This window comes from Plectrocnemia conspersa, unplaced genomic scaffold (assembly GCF_051122295.1).
Source record: "Plectrocnemia conspersa isolate PC_06_02 unplaced genomic scaffold, ASM5112229v1 ptg000011l, whole genome shotgun sequence".
NCBI lineage: Eukaryota > Metazoa > Arthropoda > Insecta > Trichoptera > Polycentropodidae > Plectrocnemia > Plectrocnemia conspersa.
The window spans coordinates 28,613,091-28,637,855 of NW_028277175.1; the positions used below are offsets into that span (position 1 = coordinate 28,613,091).

At 27.7% G+C, this 24,765-nt stretch overlaps 2 long non-coding RNA genes across 2 annotated transcripts in view; one reads left to right on the top strand and one right to left on the bottom strand.

The window, feature by feature from the left end:
- The window catches only part of LOC148230181 (uncharacterized), a 75,837-nt gene that overhangs the window by 47,016 nt on the left and 4,056 nt on the right, over positions 1 to 24,765 (top strand). The window lies entirely within an intron of this gene.
- LOC148230182 (uncharacterized) lies at positions 20,551 to 24,195 on the bottom strand. The gene is made up of 3 exons (XR_015811474.1): positions 23,966 to 24,195; positions 23,774 to 23,902; positions 20,551 to 20,981 (listed from the first exon to the last, which is right to left on the bottom strand). It is a non-coding gene; the product is annotated as an uncharacterized LOC148230182 (long non-coding RNA).

Below are 24,765 nucleotides of genomic sequence, written 5' to 3' on the forward strand. Positions count from 1 at the left end.
TCTAAAATACAAACTAAGCCAACTCATCAAGAATAAGTACAGACAGACATTGCATCTCACATATTTTGATATTACACTATGTTTTAAAAATATTGTTCATAAGCGTATGTTGTAGATGCATACACTTGTATTATATTTATCGAATTTGATTATATGTTTATTAATATAACTTACTTGGATATTAGAATAAAATTTGTTAATGAATTAGCAATTTTATTTACTCTATAATTTTTATTTACTAACGATGTATCATAAGATCGAATTAAGAGTAAAAAATAGGTGCTTATCTTTGCTAAAGCTGATGTTTTACATACAACTAAAATATGTACTTAAATTTATGTTGGTACATCGTGTAGTTTCTTTCTTTTATTGAACGTTGTAACATTCCATTTTTATATTTTTATAAATTATTTTATCCTGATCTGGGAGATTATTTGCACCCTGTTCCATTTAAGGAGCGCTTAGGATTTAACTCCACATTGGAGCTGGAAGGCGAGGCCTTCCCTCACACTCGTAGCCTCCATGTCAAACCTCCACTCTTCTTAGGGCGTTCGTTTTTCATTTTATTATCTTAAATAACATGTTTTCTTTTCACATTATATTCTTCATAATAGGTGCCAATTCGTTGTCGTACAGCTAACTATGCGAATCCTACAGGGTTTTGAAAGAAGGCCGATGGGTTCATTGTCGCCACAGTGCCTGACTCATAAGAGTTTCTCCCGCATCTGCAACCTGGGTACCTGCCCGGTCATATATAATAGTACGAGTCATGCGTGTTCATAATAATAAATACTATACTATATATTTGACCTATACGGTCACGATGATCTTGCTTTAAATTTATAAGTGAATCAATAAATGAGCCGTTGATTTTGAAAGCGGAGCAAGACCATATTATATTATTGTTGGATAATTAATGGTTTGCTTGATTAAAATTAGACTTATTTTGTATTGTTTACAGTCTTTTTTCATAAAAAATTCATATGCAATAATTATATTCGCGTTATTTAATCAAAAAACACGTTTTTAATAGGGCACAATGGATACACCTCACATTCAAAATCAATGATTTTTATAAAAAAAATCGTTTTTATAAAAAAAATAGAATAATTTATTTCTTTATTTTTATATTTTATTTCAATACTTCATACTTTTTTCGAATAGGTCCATTTAGCAAAAGCTTAATATTATTTTATAGAAAAAAGAGAACAACAAAAAGGAATAATATTATAATTATATACATAGCATACAACAACATAAATACAACATAGCAAAATACATGAAGGAATATTACTATATTTTTTAAAATTAAGATGGTATAAATTTTTCAAAAGTTCCCATGAAATATGGGTGGTATATAAGGCAATAAATCCATCATATCTTTATATTTGTTGTCAGTAACAAGCCTTTTTTAGTTTTTCCATTTAAAAATGGCAATGTTATTTTGTCTAAAATCATTGGCCTACCCTGTTTTGGCGATAAATCAATAGTTTTAAATTGTGAATCACTTTCAATTGATGAATTTATTTTTTAATTTAATTTATATGCACCATTTTATTTTTCTAATTTAATTTATATGCACATTTCTTAAGACTCGTATCCAGAAGATTTTCAGCCAGTTGACAGCTTCGCAATCAATATTTTTGGTACTTTTTAAAATTGCCTTTTTCAGAGGTTTAGTTGAATAAAATTAGTCTTGATTTTTTATTTCGTGTAGTAATTTTTTTTAATAAATTGAGCTTGCCCCATTTTCAAAATCAACGGCTCAAATAAATAAATATTAAAATCGCGTTTTTTATGATTTGTTTATTTAGTTGTACCTTAACCTCAATTTTGGTAAAGGTAATCAATATATCTATTTACATTATACATTTGATTTATATTAAATTATTAATACAATGTTACCTTCTCAATATGTTTTGCTATGTATATATTTTTTAATTAAAAAAATAATTGTTTTATAAAAAAACTAGGCGTATAACGTATTCTTACCCTGATGTGAAAGTAATAAATAATGGCGGAAATTGCCATTGGCGTGTTTTGGTAAATCGAAAAAGGTTTACGTTGATAGTGGAAAACGGTGTAATTATTCACTGGTTTTGAAAGTTATGAATTTTTAAATTGGCGCTTCCAAGTATCAAAAGTTTGCTGCATAATTATTTTATGATTCAATGGACATTTTAAAATGTCAATAAATAATAAACTCAAAAAGAGTATAAACTATTTTAATTATTTTCATTAACGAAACATGTTTATTTAATATTCACTCGAGTGTGTAACGTTGGATGTATTTCCTACAATTAGACAAGGTAACTTTTGTTTTGATTAAGGTATAGAGTTTTAATTAGGAAAGTTAGTGTAGAATTAAATTACGTAATGTTTACAAAAATAATCAATTAGAATTAGACGTTTTATTGATAATAGTAGACATAAACCAGATAGTACAATAAAATTTAAATACAAACCAAGTGTGAAAATATTTAATTTCAATTTACTTTTTCAATACCACATGGCTAATTTATTCACAAGTGTGTGTATATACAAATAACATATAGCTTATTTAATTTGGGCTTGAATGCCTTGAGTTTTATTTTTATAAAAATATTTTTCATTATTTTAGATATGCAATGAATGCTTAAGGTAATTCGGCGTAATTCTTAAATATAAGAAGAATGTCTCGTATATATTTTTATAATGAAATAAAGCTGTATCATATCATCATTAAAATATAAATATTTTTCATAGCTTCAAATTCTCTATAGAAGTTCTTTGTAAATCATTTTCAACTGAAACAATGCGTCTGGATGATAGAAAAATAAATATTTCCATAATGAGCGCTTTTGAAAAATGTTTATTTGTCGAAATTTATGACTTGCAAAGTAAACGTTGTGATTTATTTTGAGCAATTCAAAGCAGTGTGATTCAATGTAGTGACAATGATAAACGCGTTTCTAATACTTGTGATTTAATGCTCAATCGGCTAAAAGTAATGTGAGGGAAAGTCCTAAGATAATATAGGCATACTTTTGTAAAAATAATGTAATGCGATCAAAATCTTTCTCTATATATAAACTTAAGCTTATATAGAGAGGTAAATGTGTACATAATGAGCCACGATACGATCTCGTGACTCGCACGTATAATATATTTTCGTCCAGACTTCATGTCGAAATTGTATCGACATGATTTGAATAATATGCGTATTTCTCTGATTTATAATACCTGGAATGTCTATTTTTAAAGCTCATAATAACTTGATGATGATTTAATTTATTGAAAATATATTGTATATATTTGACTTTATTTTATAATTAAAAATAACCACAAAATTTAATTTTTTTTTGTGCAAATTATTTACTCATATATTTAAGACTATATTTTAATGATAAGGGTGAAATGTATTTTTTCTGATTTATAGTGCTATAAAACAAGCCCATGTTTGCGTTAACACACAATACATATGGAAAAATGTACCTATATAATTTATTATACCGAAGGGTTGTTTTCACGGGAGGATGAAAGAAAAGTTTTTTTTAGATGCTTGTAAAATATATTGCGAAATTAAGACATAAAAGCTTCTTCAAGGAATGAAAATTATTTTCGTCCTTTAAGTTTCCCCTCAGGCGGAAAAAACGAGCACATAAAATCAAACGCTGCTTTTAGACACGTTAACTTTTACATTCCTTCCTCATCGTTTTCTTGGCTGGATATCTTTATGATTATTTTCCAACTCTCTTAACCTTTCATAGATTTGAGCGGTAGGCCTATAACATTTTCCACTTCTTCTTCTTGTTTATTCAAGGGTTTCTAATGACTACATTTTTTAATTAAAGAATGAAAATATTTTTTTAATCCGAAAAAATATAGTTTTATTAGATTTAGATAAGTAAATTTTATACGTTGAAACGGTTTACTAAATATGCTTTGTACAAATCAATAAATATGTAAAGAATGCGCTTTATAAATAAAAATTATAAATAAAATTGAAAGTAAAACTATACGCAATATATTAAAACCCTCTAGAAGTAGAAATCGACATAGACTTTCAATAAACATTAACATTGGACGTTTAATAAGTCCTGTTAAAGTGTATTATTAACATTATTCTTTGTCATCAAAGTTGCAATTAAACAGTATATTGATACATATTTAAACGCGTGGTTAAGATATTTTATGGTATGGTTATGCTAAAAATAGTTATTTAAAAAAAATACAGGATTGCTAAAAAGACTAATTCAAAAATTACAAGGCGCTCCTTAGAGAGGCGTTTTTTTTAATAATATGCCTAAATTGACCGAAATAAACTCATTCACTACTAGTAAAAACCGCCCACGGGAAAGTGTGCAATAAATATCTACCAAACAGATCACTGGCTTTTAGTTACACCAATTGGTTATAAAACCATAGAAATTCCCAGTTTTATGATACATTGTCTAATAAGAGGTCTATCTAATGTTTCTATTATATAAAGAAATTTTAAAATATGTATTTAGGTCTAGTTTTTTATTTTAATAAGTCGGTGACTAATACCTGAAAGAGCTGGGTTAAAGTCATAGTGTATTTTAATATCCGTCGTGTCTTGGAAGTCCGAATCAGTTTTTATTATATATGTAAATTCCAATCAATTATCACAGATTAAATATTCTTTGATTTTCCTTATATCACGGATGAACATCGTTTTAAATAATTAAAAACAAAATAGAGCCAAGTCGTGCATTGTTAGTGTTTTACAGAACTTGATTTTAGTCTAGAGTCTCACTACTTAATTAGTGGTTGTTGATTGTGTTGACTTTGTTGTTACGCATTTACGTACCGTTTGTCATTTTTACTGAAAGATTGATAAATTAATAATAAAATAAATAGATTTTTTTTAACACACACGGAAAATTAAAGAAAGCGCCACATAGATATAGTAAATTTTTATATAAAAAAGTCTGAAGTCTGTCTTAAAAATAGGATTAGGTTAAAACGCATACTAGCTGCTCAGAATATTTTATTTACAGTTAAATATATCATGATACAAAGTTTGTTACAGAAAGTTTTTTCCATCGCGTTGTCAAAACCAATTAGTTCCTTATGTATGCCGTTGTTCTGTCAGTCTGTGTTGCCATTGTACCGCGTAGTTCTAGGGTAGCCAATTACATTTACTCTTAGTGTTATGTACGTGCGTAAAAAAATCAGCATAGAATATTTTAACGACTGCATTATATGTGTTTCAGTAAATGTATACTATTAGTTTAGTGGTAGATACATATTTATACTAGTAAAAATATAATTTAACTGAAATTTTATGCTGCTCTAAGCTGTCGTAAACTATTCTAAACCTAATCTAAGTATTTTAACTTTTATTTATATAATCTGTTTTTTGCCCCAAACCCCAAGTTTGATACAATTTATTTTAAGTATTGTATTATTTTATCAAAATTCTGCAAATCTTTGATCATGTAGAAATCAGGCGCGTACAGTAAGATACATTCCCTTTCGCTCGCTCACGTGCTAAGTGACGAGAGTGAGTGAGAGATAAGGGCATGCGTTACACGTGTTCCACATGCCTACTTCTTCTCACTCACACTCGCCATTTAATACGAGAGCGAGTGAAATGGATTAAGTCTCACCATACGCACCTCTGTTTGTAAATAAATACAGTTTTACTAATGCTGAGTAAAGAAACTGTAAATCAATTGCTGGATTAATTTATACTAATAAAAAATTTAAATTTATTAGCAATATGCATTTACTGTAACATATGATATAAGCGTTAAATATGAAGTTGAATCACACTAGCATGAGTTGGAATCATGTCAAATGCAAAGCACTTTTTAAATTTATTGTGTAGATTCAATTTATAAATTAAGCACCCGATTTTAAAAAATCAAAATAAATTGTAATTTTTTTAGCTGGGTTGTTTTACGTCATTTGCGAATAGTTTAACGGTTTCAAATTACTTTGAGCAGTTAAAGATTAATCCAATCGAGCATTGGTAGTATAATTAAAAGAATATGGCTTCTGTACTCAATCCATATTTTAAGTTAAGCTGCAGAAAAAAATGTTAAAAAAATAACAAGACAAATATAAATGATTTTTAGATATAGCATAATTGTTTAGGGTATTTTACTAATGAACTGGAGTATTATTTGAATGCATATTGATGACATTAGATACTTAGTTATTCTTTAATAAAAACGTAGCTTCTATTTTATTTGCATAACATATCGAGCATTTATCTCCAGAACAACATCTTAGATGTTTCGTCTCTTAAGTCAAGGTTAAATCTTGAGCTTACACCTATTTTTTATATTTTTTTAGCCCTAGAATTGGAGTTTTATTGATCTCAATGGTCATAATTCAGTGTTCCTATGTTAGAAGTGACTATCATTCTTCATTTATAACGTAAAAAATCTTTAACGATTCAATCTGTAGCTGTAGCCTTGCTGCTGTGAAGGTGAGAACAAGTTATCAAAATCAATTTAGGCTATATTGCAAGCTAGTCATGCGATATTTAGTCCACAGACGATGCGTCTCGAACGATTTATATTTAGCATTAAACGCTACACGTTACAAAAATAGATTAGACACGCACAGTATCTATTATACGCCCTTTTAAAAAGTGTCCCTATCAGGACAGGCGTTGGCAACAATCTAATTTACACGTTGGTCTTTTTCGGCCAAAGCGATAAAGCGAGTTTCTCTACCTCTCTCTCAAGTGTAATTTTCCATTTGTGACTTGGAATTGAAACGCTCCTATTAGGCTTTCAAAACTAAATTGCTTTTAGCAATCGCACTCTGGAGTGCTTCTAAACTTCTAAAACGTGATTCCATACATATGTATAGTACAAACTATTAAACGTTCAAGCAGCGATTGGATTGATAGTTGCCTTTCCAGTAAAATTCAATAGATATTTAATAATACCCACGGCACCCGATGTAACGTAGTAATGTAATCTAACATATATGTATGTAGAGCACTTTTTATCATATGCATTTAAATTTTTATATAATTAATAATTGTATGCAATGCAATGCGTCTTAAAATATACTCCCTCTCTAGCAATTTATAAATAAATTATCAAATTAATTTAAATTTAAATTTAAAATATTTTTATTTTTAAGTTCTTATGAAAGTACGCAATTTTGTGATTGTTTTCCACAAGAACTTCTTAAAAAGTACTGATTATTTAAATTAAAATTTTAAAAACGCTGCTTGAGAGTGCGAAAACGTATATACATACCTACATATGTATATGCTATTATACCAAATCGAAAACGTGCTCTTCACGATTATTTTTACAGGGTTAGTCCACTTTTTTTGCCGCAACGCGTATTGTGCGATTTTGCTAAACGCTATACATATATTATTAGGTTTATTTCATGCATTTCGCCGGGAGAATTTCAACATTGCCAAAAGGCGTGTCTTCGTATTCAAATTCACTTTTTGCTTTATCCCAAAATCTCAATATCGAATTGAATAATCTGTGATTTTCGAACGCAATGATGGTTACGTGATCCGTGCCATTATGCGGTGCTTAGAATTTTACGATCGATTTTTTCGGATTCTTAAGCATTATGTGACGTCACAAAAGGTATTTATGTTCAGGTGGGTCAAAAATATATACATAAAAAGGCTGAATTATCAAATCAAATTCTTATTCACTGAATTTTTCCTGATTTATATAATACGACTCAAATCAAAGTAAGCACACGTCTATATGAAATTAGGATCGTCAATTCTGAGAAAAAATTATTGCATATTAAAATAATACGACATAATAAAAATTATTAGATTATTCCATGAATATATTTCTATATGATCGTCGAAATTTTTTTAAGAGAAAATTCTATAGAAGAATTTGGCATTTGATCAATTTTAATACATTGGCGTTTAGTGTTTTTAAATATGGATTTAAAAATCAAGGGCTTCGTCATGGAAAATAAAATTATAAATAAATAAAAAGGAATACATAGAAAAATCATAAGTTATGCAAAAATTATTTACCTGTAAACAAAGGATATAACATTAAACAATTTACGCTTTCAAGCGCACCTTTTTTTGTCACGCATTTATTTGGTATTCAAACAAGCACAAAAAAGTAATGGTATTATATTCAACGCAAGAAACAATTTCTTTGTTAACTTTGTAAGAAAAATACCATATAAATAAATTTGTGAGAGAAATACCATATAAGCCATTCAATGCAAATTAAGTTAGTAGAAAGAAAACAAAAAATGCTTTGTTGGTTAACAGTAAAAGAATTCCGCCTAAAGTTGAGAACAGTTTCTTTGCATTTTCATGCAATGAAATCCATATTAGTATCCAATTTTTTTATATACCTTTTTTGAATCTCATACAAACCCTTATGTAATTAAATTTTTATGGTGTCTAAGAGGTTAAAATTAATAATTATTGTATGAATAGATCTTCATAGATAGAATTTTATCAGCCTTTTCTTATCTTATTAATAAATATCGTTATAAATAATTTAAAACAAGATCATATTTTATATTTATATTTTACAGAAATAATTTCAGTCTGGTGTTTTATTACTTAATAAGTAGTCGTTAATTGTGTTGAATATTATTATTTGTTGTATATTACAATAATTGTGTTGTTGAGAGCACTTATGAAAATTGAGGAATTAACCATGAGAAAAAGACTTGTCGTATACACAAGCTAAATGCGAAATAAAAAAAGACTTAACGGCTAATAAAAAAATGACTAAAATTAATTAAATTTTAAAGCATAATCTCAATATTTATGTCATTTAATTATTTTTTTCTTGATTTTTACTGATTGAAAATTTGTCAACTTTATGAAAAGCGTCTGTAAGTCTGTATTATCTTTCTAGTAATTTACAAAAAACCATAACATAAAAGAAAAAGAGAAATGGAGAAGAGCATAAAGCAGCCGCTTCTCTCTTTGCGTCAACCTTAGTCCGCCTGAAATTTAACATGATTTTCAGACGACTGAATACTATATAATTTTGTCTAGTAAAAAATAACATCTAAGCTCAATGGTTAATATTTATTAAAATTTAAGTAATTTAAAATTCATAAATGTGAATATTTCACATTTTTTTATTAATACATTTATATCGTTTTTTTTGGGCCACTATATGTGAGTGTAACGCATCGAGATCGAGTGAAAGTTTTCGTTGCGGTTTTTTATCTCAAGTGCTTACTTTTTGATGGACGTAAAATTGACGTGTAAATGGAGGGATGATTCGTGCGAAGATAAACACAAGTCGCTTTTTACGTTGAGTATAGATTGTAAAAATAATATAAATTTTTATTACAGTTTTAATTTTAATTGCGGTGAAAGCGAAATAATATAAATTTTAATTTAACTTTGTAAAACTAAGGTTTTTCATTAAAACCATTCATTATAATAAATTGCTAGAGTAAAAGCTCAAGTTTTAATAATTACAAAATTGCAGTTGCAAGTTTAGTTTATATTATATACGAACATCACTTTACATTTCTAGTATTTTACAATGTAAGTTTGAAAGGTTAAACTTTTGTTACATTTATAGCAGTTTGAGCTTTAATTAAATAAAGCTCAAACTGCTATAAATGTATATGTAAACATTTTTGTATTTGTGTGTTGATTGTCTTTATTGTCAAGCACAGTTCAGTGCATATTTTAATAAACCATCAAATATTATTATAGGCACAGTATTTTTCTTAGCGATTCGTCATAAAAATATTTAATTTAATTTATTCATTGATTGCTAAATGTCAGTTTTATTTTCGTTTTAGTTGCATACTAATTTTTAATTTTACTTTTTAAATCTCAGGCTCAAATTGACAGAAATTAATTGTTAATAATTTTTTTGGTTTAAAGAAAACAAAACTTAATGTTAACGCGTTCAAGTGAAAAAAAGTTCAGACTCCTCCGGGTCTGGTAGCCGGCTGCTGATAAGTCAAAACTTATTCAAACTTGACACCGACTATCTTAACGGATCAGGCTATCGTATTTATTACTTAAAATGGATGTAGCATCAGCAGTTGCTGTTATAAAAACTTATTCACCGTATATGCCAGAAAATTTGGTAACAATTTATTTTATAAATATATTGTAAAAATTTTAAAAATTCGGGAAGAGCAAAAAAAAATAAAATAGGTAAAAACTAGAATAGGAATAGTAACAATGTGTATTATATTTTATTTTAAATACCTGATAAAATAAAATATGTGAGGAACATTGCTCATTGTTTCGCATTTTGCGCTCAATTTCAATTTTAAACCTTACCTGTGATATTCATATACGACGAGGTATATACGTAACAATGTGGTTTAAACCCAAGCGATCGACCTTAATTAAGAGTCATAGCATCTCAAACGAGCCTATAATTAACGTTTAAAAATTAAACTCTACAAACCCAAGTACATACACAGCCATGTCCTCTCTTTCACTCCTCAGTATCGAATATCAAAGGCTCGTCGGATTAATTTATAGACGTCTCTTACGCTCGCTTAAATTATAACTCGGCTCTTTCACCTCGATATATTATTATAACCAGACTCTATTGTATGGAAAAATATATATGTGGGTACTATACGTCGAATCATAATGTGGCTCTATATAAATTTCGCATATACGATTTACATACGGGTCACATCGTCGAGTGATCGTTTATCATTTCGAGAATACAAATGAGCGATTTGCGTCGATGATAAATGTCTCTTTGCCAATAGACATTGCTTAATGGTGATAGTTTATTTGAAGACTGTAATTTTGAGATGAAGGGCTGATAAAAATATATTAAACACAGATCTGCGTTAAATAATAAAAATATATTTCAAATCTGAATTTTAAAATAATAAATATAAATACCAAAATAAACCTCGGCAGCAAAAAATTGCAAGCCTCTAAACAAATTCATTAGTTTATAGCGTTAAAAGCGCCACAAACGTATGCAATATTTTTTTACAATACGGCAGCCAAATTGCTCGGCAAGTGTCATAATTTTAGAGATTAGGTAAATGCATCACAACGAATTTTCGGATTCCTTAAAATGGTATTGTTTATATTTATTAACAAAGAACACTTCAAAACTTTTTTTAATTTAACCATTTATTATAGGATTTAGAATACAAAAAATAATTTAAATCTATTGTGCGTTCTTTGTTTTTACACATGCTATATATAGATTCTAAATTCATGAAGGGTCAGACAAAGCAAGACGTGACATCAAAAACATCAGACCTGAGGGTCTGACATATGAATTATATAAGTGAATTCGAATAAGGAAAAACGTTTGAATCACTTTGCTCACTCAACAAGCTGAACCTCAAATTTATAGTGTATTGTATTAATTTATATATTTTTTAATTTAAATTATTTCGTTATAATTTTGTAGTTTCACTGTTTTTTACCATATATGTATTATTATTATATAATATGAGTTATATTTCCTTGTGCCTATATATTTTGTTTAGCTTCATATTTACACGATTTTTATCCTTCAATATTTTATGATGGTTATAATTTCGTTTGCCTCTCGACATGTACACGTTAATATGTCCAGCTTTATAAAATGGGTTAAAACATTTTACATGTTCTGACAGAAAATACGCGCTTCAGTGGTTGTTGTCGTTTTTTTAGCAAAAAAATACGATGCAAAGCTCTTGTATGATTGTCAATTTTTAATTGAAATCTCTGATGTTGAACGATGGATAAGCCGTTTAATCAACAAAATCGTACTTTATCACACGAATGATATACAAAATATAATATGTTTATTATTGTTGATTACGTTTATATAAACATATTTATAAGAAAACATGCGAGACATTAATAATGCCTAGACGTCTAGCCTTTTTATTATTCTCTATGATAAAGTACTAATAAACTATCTAATGTTGCAGAGTAATGTATTATAATAATGTAAATACAAATATTATATATAATAAATTTTACCTGTCAGGCAATTAATTATCAAATTTTCTTATAAGCAACGTATTAATCTCAATTTTTATTAATTTAATAAAATCTTATAAATATCAGTAATCTTAATTCCTAAGAGACACTTTAACGCCTCTTGAATGCAATAAATGTGGATATTCGAATATATAATGTGTAAATGATTACAATTATTAGTAATAAGACATATCTATATATATAGATTGATTATTTAAAAAAAAATTGTTGTACTATATATTATAATTAATATATTTTTTTATAGATCATTTTTGAAAGGTGTTTTATACAACCGTTTATATCTAAACCGTAAGAGAAAATATATTTATTCTTCTGTGATCTATACAGTTTTTTCTTTTGTATAAAGAAAACATATTTATTTATGTATTTTATTCCTAGTTTTGTATTAATATATGGTTATCAAATTGAATTTTCCAGTGGTGTTTTTCTTTCATTTATTTGTTGAAGTGTTTGGTAGGGGTTTCTATTTTTAAGTCACGGTGTAACATCGAGTCTCGAAATTTCCGCAACTCTTAACAAAATATTTTGCTGAATTTGCAGTTTTATTGAGTATTTACAAATTGTTAATTGGGTATTTTAAACTTAGCTCAAAATATTTAATCCAGTAATATTTATTTTTATTATTAAAGTTACTTTTACTAAAATTACAGTTTTAGTGTATTTATTTAATTAAGTTAGTTTATCTATGATATTTAAACTAAAGGATTATTAGCTTATGTTAGACGTAAGGTATTTTGTAAATATAGATGTTTATTATTTTTTTCTGTAACGAAAGCTGTATTCTATTATATAAATCACAATTGCGATTATTTTATTGACTAGCAATTTATATTTTTTTTAATATAATTACCATCTATCTATTTTTACGGAAACTCAAACTAAACTATACGTAAGTTTATAGTTCGTATATATAAGTTAGATAAAAATCAAGTCAAAATGTTTTTATAGAAACATTTTTACGTGATTATTTTCTAATTTATATATTAATACTAAAACATTTATCTTCAATATTTATTCAACATTTAACTATTTAAATTTACCAATCATACTTCTACAAAAAGTAAATCTGTTTATTTAAGAATACTCTCGTTGTTTTATTTTGTAATTTTTGCAACCTAATTTTAATAAATTTTATAAACATATCTAATATAGTTAGACTATAATTAAAATGGGAAATATAATACTATTGTACTTTTTTGTGCTTACACTAACATATATTTCATTCTGAATAATATACCTAGTTTTTACTATTTTTTTAGTATGATACTGATTTAAATTTATGAGATTTTACATTGAATGTTTTATTATTGTATTGTACTAAATTATTAAACCGAGGTATTGAATTCTCAATCTCTTCTTTCATTTTTTCTGGAGGATCTTTATATATATTTCCAGCCATCTCCATATTTATTAAGTAATTTCTCTGAGTATAATTAATAAATTTTTTCCACATCTATCGATTTTTCATACCATTTTTTTGTTATTCTTAATGCTTTGATTGCTATATTTCAACCCTATTAGTATGTCTTCCATTTTTCATTTAAGATTTTATATTCTACTCGTTTTGTTTATATTATTTGAAATATTTTGTGTGATTTATCATTTATTTAAAAAAATTTTAACATCATTAAACCACAGTTTTGGGTTGTATCTATGTTCCATTTTAAAATTATATTTTTGTAAATAATGTTCCATATCATATTAACCAAATCTTAAATTAAGAAAACCAGTCAAGTCATGATTGTCAGATTTGTAATTAAAAATATGTCTTTTTATCATGCGTGACCGTTTAAACACAAGTTACCGTTTAGTATATTAATGCGCTGTTATTTTCAGAATATATTATAATACTTTAGGAGATGAATTGTGACATGTGACAATTACACACAGATTGGGACGCTATAACATTATTTATTAAAGTTTATACAGTTTATAATAGTTATATGGTTGATATGTATGTGACAGACACTGCTCGGCGGACGAGGCTCCACCGGTCGTCGTTTTACCGTCAAGGCTGCCTTACGCTGCCGTCATGTTACTATTACCAGAGTGCCGCCTTGTTTATTTAGCAGTAGCAAATAAATAAAAAGGCTCTTCATAATACATTAACACTTGCAGAAGATCCCGAGTGGTCGTTGTGATGCATTAATTATTCTCTCAAAATTTTATTTTAACACGTGTAAAACACTTCTTTGCCAAAAATTAAAACACGTTTTTCCCAAAACTACGATAATTTTAAAAATCAAATATTTTTCTTAAAATTGCGCGAAAACGCGTGATTAGAGCATAAAGTGTTTAGGAGTAGGAGAGATAAAGCAATAATATTTTTTTAATTTTCTTAAAAAAAAATTGTATTTATTTCTTAAAATTAAAAGTAATCTATAAAATTAAAAAAAAAAACACTTATAATATCGTTTTTTTTTCAATCTGAAAAATGTCAGTAAAATGCCTTTTTTTTGGTATAGACTTTCAGAGTTAATTTCGCTTTATTCTTGTATACGGTTACAAAACTTTGTCTTTTCAATATCCTCTTTATCTGTGGGGTTAGGATGAAGTCAATAGTAAGCATATGTATTATAATTGTGAAAAGTTGTCAAAAGGCTCGTTATCTATTGAATTTATTATGAAAATGTAATAAAACTACAATGTAATATTGATCATACTACCTGCTAAAAAAAGTAGTGATTTATAGTAATAGTCGAAGTTAAACCTTGAAATTTTAGAACCTTGATATTCATAGAAAGAGTTCGTGAGTAAGATATCTAAAAATAAATTTTTATTGCAGTCATTCATTGCAATCATAATACGATATTGTGGTATTATGATTGCAATACAATACATAAAATTAAGCTTCACATTTCGTACTAATAGATTAAATAATAATTTGCTTATAACTTATGTATACATTTAATCGAAAACCTCTTGGGAAGGGATTTGAATAAAATATTTGATAGCGTGTAGACCAGAGTCCAACTAGGTAACAAATAATACATATATAGTTGACCAAGCCATAAAATATTAAGTATACACCTAAATAGCTGATATAATTATGTTAAATAATCTAGGTTAAACAGGTGAGACTTTTATAACTAATAAAAATATTACTTTAGTAACTAATAAAATATATAAACATAAAAAAATGTAGGGCAAGCTTTTGATAAAATATGGCACGATTGTCTATAATTGAAATATTTAAGACTACTGGATAATTACAGATGCTTTCGACTTTTTTTCTGAGCAATGATTCCATAATATTTAATTAAATATTAAATTAAATAAAATATTATGCTATAATAATTATATTATAATAATTATTATAATAAATTAATTTATTTTATTAAAGAAATATAAATTCCTAATACATAATTATTATTAAATTATTTAATTAAAAATATTTATTTAATTAAATTATATATATATCCAGTTAGACATTATTTTTTTAAAAATTTAATTACATAATTTTGCATGTGTAAGAAATAATGCATTCTGCGGTTATAATCGCGGACCGAAATAAAATTGACAGCGGGCCGGATTTGGCCCGTGAGCCGTAGTTTGCTGATGTATGCCTTAATTAAAATAATTAGTATTCACTATATCAATATACATACTGTCTTGATTATTTTATATATTTAATATTATTAATAACAAATCATATCAGATGTTAATCATAGTGTTTATACAAGTTTCGAATTACCGAGCGATTGTACGCTTTTTCGCGTTTCAGAAAGGGCCGCATCGTGAATCAGCCGGCCCTGGGCTGGGGTAAAATTTCCTATTGCCATCGGGGAGGTAATTGTTGCACGGCACGTTAGATCAATATCCGACCCTGTTTACAGAGCCCAATCCGCTATGACTAAGCCCGAATCGGGCGATGTGGCCAGACTTCAATAAAACCGACTCGTTTGATAACGAACTTGAGTACATACGTATATACGTATTGTATTTGTCGTGCTAAATCAACGATGAAAGTATTATATAGCTAAGGCAGCAATCTCGAAAGTATCACAAAGCTATTCGAGTTCGTTGCTGATTCGTTTGGAGTTGGGGTGAAAGTATAGGGTGTGGTATTAAAATATTATTAATAGCAAAAACACCTCGTGACTATAAAACATACTACATCTTGATACTTGTGGAGAATAAATTTGATTTATATATTTTTTAGGCTTAAATGGACGTGAGGCAAGGTTGAATATTATTTCCTGATTAGATAAGATGCGTTAAGAATATTGTGGGAACACTTAATAAGGCGTAAAAAATAGACTCGATTAGCAACACTGCCATTTTCACAAGAAAATAGAGCGTAACGCGTGAGAAAAAAACGCTTTTAATAAAGCTGATGTTTTAAGTTGAGCACTTGCCCCATTTACTTTTTAATTTTTGCCATTTAAATACTTCTGAAATTTATTAAAAGTTTCAAAAAAAAATATTCATATTTTTAAACACGCTTTCTTAGGCACTAATATAAAAAAATGCAACATTTGTAAAACATAGCTCTTAAATATTTGAGACATATTTTTTAAAATCACAACTGTAATATTTTTGCATTAAGCGAAATTAATTTAATCACAATTTTATAGTTGATTTTTCTGTATACCGAATTGAAATTTAATTGTTTTATTTTAGTCCCATATTATTGTGACAACTTGCTCTCGACCCGAAAGTTTTAAGTTTAGATCATTTAAGTGCGGTGATATATTATATATGAAATGAAAGCTAAATCTACAACCAGTTTGTATCTTAAATTTTTTTTACTGGTTTTCCTTTCATTTTAAGAAAAAAAAAATTTTACTGCAAATTTCCCAAATATGTATCAAAATATTATAACAGAAGAGCTAACGTACTTTTATATATTAAAGTAAGTCCTCATATTTAATTTAGATTTTTAAGAGTAACGAAGAAACGGTCATTGATTTATTTCTTGAAAACGTATGAAATTTTTTTTTTTTAATTAACTTTAGCACATATTTTATTTTTAGTACTTAGTAATTTAATTAAATAAATACAGTAATTCATATAAAATTTGCTTTTAGTTGAATTTAATTTTGCTTAACTAATTTTTAAGCTACAAACACATTTATATTTCTTATCATTGATGTTTTAACACACATTAGTTTTGGAATTGTATTTTATTTAAAACTCGTTAACATTTTAAAATTATTTTCGCCTTTATTAGTATCATGAAAAGATACAACATCTTTAGTTACAGTAATATTTTAAAAGCAGTAATAATTACTACTTGCACCAGTTCAATAATATCTGCAATTAAAATAGTCATTCAAGATGTTTATCTATGTTAGCTGCAATTCATTGTTTCAATTAAGTCAATTGACTTAACATTTTTCTGAAAATGTATATAGCAGTTTTCAGTATAAATTGTTTAAAAAAAAGTTTAAGTATTTATTCTGATGTAACAAAACTGAATTTTACGATGCAATTCTTGTCGTTAATGTTTTTTTTATATAAAATGTTATTTATAAAATAAACAGATTTTCTGTATATCTGTCATTTTTAGATCGATGTAGTTTTGTTTAGTGCCGTTTTAAGTTTTATTTAACAAAGACACTATGTCTACAAATTTATCAAAAAATTGTATTTTAACCTTTTATAAAAAAAAATAACTCATATCTTGCCTCAAAAAATATATTTTCTTTTTATTATTAAGTTTCTGTCGATCAGGATACTTTATTATACTTTAAATTGTTTTTTAATTACAAATTTATTTTATTATATTTTAATTGCATTATTTTAGAAAATCTTTGTATACAGGTTATTTAAAAAAAATATGTTAAAATTATATTCGTAAAAATAATTACGATTTTCTGAAGCCATATAAATAAAAAGTTTTCTTGGACAAGAATTGTTGAAAAAATGAAAATATCTTATAATTAAATTTACGGATATACTTGAATTAAATATCTGGAATTAACGACAATACCATTTTAACGTTTACCTATTTTTCAAACATGCAGAAAATACTAAATGAAATAAAAATAAATAGAAATGGGCAAACTAGAATATACAAAAACATTTTTTAAAGCAAATATAAAATTTTATATGAAGTGATATAAAATTTTGAAGCTAAAGCACTGGCTACAAATTAATCCATACTACAATATTTATTTAATTTATTAAAAATAAAAAGTCAGAAAAGGAAGCAACAGATTACAATTTGTGTTACTTACATAAGATTACAATTAGAATCACTCTAGAAAAATGCCAAATCAATAATTCTCACCACAGAAATCAGCAAATTTCTCGAGAATTTTTTGTTATTAATTAAATTTACAGCGGCAGAATTTTTGCAGGAAAGCATATATATGTTTAAACATGTGTGCCAAATGTTTAAACATATATATGCTTTCCTGAAAGCTTTAGATAAAGATCGGAAGTATTTTAACGATTTTATCAATTACTTTACTACTCTGTCAACTAATCTAATCTTTGCTTTGGTAATCTAAGAGCTACATCGATAATTAAATAAAAATAAACCGCTATGTAAAAGTCGACAAATTGCCAAATATAGCAGGACTTTTTCAGTGAGTTACGCCATAATTTTTTTCTTCTGCGTATCTAAAAGTTTTAATCTTTATCTTGTTCATAATATTAAAAATATAAAGTAGCAATAGCTGTTATTGCCAGTTTTTCTACGATTCAGAGCCTGAAATTATTTTGTAACGCGATGCTTTGTAATAAATCGAAGTATATCTTCGATTAATGGCGTTCATTATAACAAATCTTTATCTATTGGAGTTTGTTATTTTAATGATCATCTAGTTCTCTGTTAATTAGTAATATAAACATATCTATAATATTAAACTGTATTGATAAAATCACATACTATACGAGGTGTGATAAAAATCGCCTATTGAAACGAACCAATTTTGAACCTTTTCACACGTTTATTGAGGTCGAAAGACGTCGCGATCATTACTTGTCTTTAATTAAGTCATTTCCGCTTTTAAATCGCTTATACCACTTGTAAACAGTCTTCAGAGCAGTGGCGTAGCTATGTGAAGGGGGGGAGGGGGCGGGCCGCCCCGGGCGGCACTTGCTTGGGGGCGGCATATTCGCGATGGTATCGTCTAATGTGGTTCTTAACCCTGAAAGCACTAAAACATATATTAATCCACGAGCTTAATAAAAACCAATTTATTATTATAAGAAATGCTGATTTTATGCCTATTTACAAAATTCTTTAAAAAGTATGTAATGGCGAATATATAATATACTAAAGACCATAAAATGTTTATTTTGAAAATGAACTAGATATTTTTTTCAATCTTATAATTATTAATTATTTTATAAAGAGTATTTAGTTAAATAAATTTAAAACTTTGCGAAGCAAGCTGCATTTTAATACCTTGCAGGTCGTATGCGGCCCGCGGGCCGCGTGTTTGACACCACTGGTTTAAACATTCGTTAGAGTTACCCCTAAACTATTTATCCAGGTGGTAAACTAATTGTACAGTAATATAATTGAAGGCTTAAATTTGCTATAATGTATTATATTATATTAGATTTATTATTAAAAATGAAATTTATAATTATTTTTTAAATGTTGTTAAAGCAAAAGATAATTAAAAAAACTTTACAGTTTGGAGAAATTTTTCATTGAATTCTTACTTGTGTAGGAAAATTGTATTATTTTTATTGTCTGATTAACTTTAAAAAAACATCACTAAGTCGCTCTAAACAATGAAATATTATGGTTTAAGTATGTAATATTAAAAAAAGTTTAAGTATGTACTACATAAAAATAACTACTATTCCATATTATACTACATCACTTTCAATATAATTTTTTTCCATCTAGAATCGATTTCAGCTATAAATCTAAAAACGCAAACGTTTAACGGCTACATCCGCCAAAGCAGAATTTCCATCTCCTATATAAACCAATTTCGGCCTCTCCGTTTTAATCTCCATATAATCTAATTCGACTCACGTGAAGCCATAAATATATTACATCCATATACACACATATGTTGAATGTTGAACCGGTGTGGTGATCAATCATATTTAAACTTATTACAAATTTAGAAGTATCGCAAAGCTCCGTTCATACCACCTTAACCATGCGTTTGCTTCCAAAGTTTTACACTTCGCACGACTAGAAAGTTTGGATCGAGTTAAAAAAAATGAAAATTTAACATGCTTGGCTTTTCTTGGATATTCATATTTATATTTATTATATTATAAATACATCGTGAAATAATTTTGATACTTAACTGTTCTTAAAGCGTGTTTCATCACATCGTTTGTATGTAAGGTGTCACGGATTCAGTTTTGAATTGGAAAGCTTTCGCGAGATGTATTCTGTGTAACCGCTGTGAAAGGGAACAGCGTGACCTAGATTCTTTAATAGCTGAGATAACTGAGTTTGCTCCAGATTTGATCTGGAGGTACGTTGGGATTTGCGGTTGCCGAGAGAAACTGATTAGGGACGCCGATTGACTCCATAAAAGTATCAACGTAGAGTTGCTTTAGAGCTTAGACGTAGCTTTATGAAGTTTTCATGCATTTTTTACTTGAGATTTGATCTAAGCCCTATGGATTTAATATCGCTGAGTGGTATGAAATCGAAACCATCATTTAGTCCTTAACTCATTTATTTAAGGCAGTGAGTATTTTATACTCAAATCCAAATACATATATTTCGATAAAAATCAAGTTGTTGATATTATTTTTATGTGCTCAATATTGTATACTACATAATAGTGATATTTACAAATTGTTGCTTTGTTAACCGAACTGTAATATATAATTATAAAGCTGTTTGATAGGCAAACTAAAATATCGTTTGGCTATCAAATACATCTGTTTCGTCCATGATCACTAATCAGTGGTGACAAAATCTCTCGATTCTATACCGAGTTTTGAAAAACATTCGATAAAGTTTGTCATGAGCTTCTTCAGTTTCTCTAATGGTCCTGTTAGATTTTTTTATTTAGATCACCGCTGTCAATATGTGAGCTATGGCAATCGTCGCTCTGATGAGAATTTTGCTTCTTCTGGAGTACCACAGGGATCGAATTTAGGTCTTCTGCAAAAATTAATAACCCGGAATGTTAATTATATGCTGATGAGTATTCGCACAAATACAGATTCACTTTCTTAACAGAAAGACCTATAGTCTTTTTTTTTAAGAAAAGTTTATTTAAAAAAAATACATAAGTACACATTAAATGCACAATTCTGGTACTACTAGTTAGAATTTAAATTTGTCTCCCGGTTTCAAGGCTTTTAATTTACGCGACCACGAAACGTTTTTAATGTTTTGAATTATAACGCGAATTTTATCAGTTATTTTGTTAATTACAATTTTAATGTGGGTTTTGCTTTCTCATATTATTTTTAATTGGAATTTGAAGTTCAATAATTTCTTGGACATGTTATATGTTATTCCAAATATTTTCACGATTATTAATACAAATTCACTAAACCCAACTTGACCTAATGAAAGTTCTCAAACTAATTATAGTCTTAGAACTTTCATTAGGTCAAGTCCAAAATACAAACTAAATCAACTCATCTCTCAGAAGTTAAAATTAATTTAAAAACATATCAAATTAATATAAATTAACGGATTTTCATATATTTATATCTTTCGATTCAATTTTAAAAATATAATATAATCTTAAATGTTGCTGTAAATTAAAAAACCAGATAGTATCTTAAAAAATATATATATATTTTTATTAACATCTTATATATAATTGTTCCAAGCCGTCGCTTCCTGACGCGCATAACTTAAAATGAAACATTCTCTACTCTGTAAATAGTATCGCTTTGTATGAACAGTGTATAATAATACACGTTAACAAAGAAAATAAATTTAATTATATTAATAAAAATAAAAATTGAATTTGCTCCGATTGATATTCGAGCTGCCGGTAATGCGTTCTGTTGTTTCGACCAATGAAAAATAAGCATTCAAATATAAAACAAGATGGCCGACAGTACCGTGACAACAGTTTTAAATAATTATTATTTAAAAATAAAATTTTGCTACAAGACAATAATTTTCATTAATTCGTCATTTGTTTGAATATAAATAATCTGATTGCAAATTAACTAGGTGTGTTATAACCATGAAAATTAAATATATACATAATGTGTTAAGGATAAGAAGAATACATTGATTAAACTAGATAAATAATCATAAAACAATCTTCATAATGAAATCTTCAAATTTTGAATTCCCGGCGACGGGCTCCGAGGCTGAAAAGTGAGTTTTTACTTTTATAAATAATCAGATAGCAAATTAAATAGGTGTGTTATAACTATGAAAATTAAATATATACATAATGTTGTGAGGATAAGAAGACAACATTGATTAAATTAGATAAACAATCATAAAACAGTTCGTAATGAAATCTGTAAATTTTGAATTCCCGGCGATGGGCTCCGAAGCCGAAAAGTAAGTTTTTTCTGTTATAAACAATCTGATTGCAAATTAACTGGGTGTGTTATATCTATGAAAATTAAATATATACATAATGTGTTTAGGATTAGAAGAATACATTGATTATATTAGACAAACAATCTTCGTAATGAAGTCTTCAAATTTTGAACTCCCGGCGACGAGCTCCGAGGCCGAAAAGTGAGTTTTTCTTTTTGTAAATAATCGGATAGCAAATTAACTAGGTGTGTTATAACTATGAATATTAAATATATACATAATGTATTGAGGATAAAAAGAATACATTGATTAAACTAGATAAACAATCATAAAACAATCTTCGTAATGAAATCTTCAAATTTTGAATTCCCGGCGACGGGCTCCGAGGCCAAAAAGTGAGTTTTTACTTTTATAAATAATCGGATTACAAATTAACTAGGTGTGTTATAACTATGAAAATTAAGTATATACATAATGTGTTGAGTATAAGAAGAATACATTGATTAAAATAGATAAACAATCATAAAACAATCTTCAGAATGAAATCTTTAAATTTTGAATTCCCGGCGACGGACTCCGAGGCCGAAACGTGAGTTTTTCCTATTATAAATAATCGGATTGCAAATTAACTAGGTGTGTTATAACTATGAAAATTAAATATATACATAATGTGTTTAGGATAAGAAGAATACATTGATTATATTAGACAAACAATCTTCGTAATAAAATCTTCAAATTTTGAATTCCCGGCGACGAGCTCCGAGGCCGAAAAGTGAGTTTTTCTTTTTGTAAATAATCAGATAGCAAATTAACTAGGTGTGTTATAACTATGAATATTAAATATATACATAATTCGTTGAGGATAAGAAGAATACATTGATTAAATTAGATAAAACAGTTCATAATGAAATCTGTAAATTTTGAATTCCCGGCGAAGGGCACCGTGGCCGAAAAGTGAGTTTTTCCTTTTATAAATAATCGAATTGGAAATTAACTAGGTGTGTTATAACTATGAAAATTAAATATATACATAATGTGCTTAGGATAAGAAGAATACAATGATTAAATTAGATAAACAATCATAAAACAATCTTCGTAATGAAATCTTCAAATTTTGAATTCCTGGCGACGGCCTCCGAGGCCGAAAAGTGAGTTTTTCCTTTTATAATACATAAAAATTATCATTGTTTCTGATTTAATGCACATATACGTTAAATTTTAAGAATTGCAAATAAACCAGGTACATTTTAAACGTTCAAGTGTAATATATCCTTATTATGTATGAGGATTGAAAGTTAATGTCGATCAAATCGGCGCTATCGCAGTGGAAACGCCAACGTAATCAGCCAACGGACAGCTTATAAATGTGTAGTTTCTTGGATGTTATCTAATAGACGACATTTTACAATGATTATATATATGTGATCGCTTACCTGGAATAATTGATAACCAAAATATCTAAGAGTGGCTTATTTTCAATTCCGATGTGGCAAAATATGTATGTATACGTCATGGTTTTTAATCAATTTTTGTTCTGTGCCATCATTCCTCTTTAGGAATAGCTAAATTCAAGATATTTAGTTACGTCAAATTTATGTAGTATGTTCTTTATAAAAATATAATACTTGCTGACAGTGACTTCAACATGAGAAGATTCACTCTTTGTTTATATATAACAATTCTATGTTGTAGCCATATAGGTCATCAAATTGTTCCATCATTGCTTCTGAAAAATAATTATAAAACAGTAAGAGTAAACATTGAACACATTATTACTACTAATGTAATCCATAAATTAAATCTAAACGACAATCAAAAAACAAAATTTACGGAAGTTACTGTAGAGGATTAAACACGTATATTGGCATCTTTTCATCTTCTACAAAATTGTCGCAATATGTCATATATTAATCGTTTGCCATACGTAAATGTTATTAGATCTATCATTGCTTCTGAAAATTAACTCTAAACGATACTATATAGTGGGTAAAATGTAACTTTTTGTTTACACCAATACGAGATTTTTCATTATTACTAGCATTGTAATATGTTTAATTAACTTTTGTATGTATACCTTTAATTGCCCAATCACCGCTGTTTTTAATATTAGATCCTGGAAAGTCAATGGTAATTTTGTTAGAATAACCGTGATATATTATTCATATAACCAAACACTTACTGGCACACTTATAATATAAACTTTTATTAATATTGTTTATAATTCCAAGTGCTACACCCTGTGATTATGACATATTTCACTGTTTATTTAATCGCACTAAACTGTATCCCGGCCCGCCGCGCGTTCGACAGATGACAAGTGTCATATGTGAGCAAATCTGACTGTGGGGAGTCCCGGGTATTGGCGCGCTTAAAAAAGATCAATGCAACTGATTTTATCGATTCAAATAGTAAAACACATATTAAA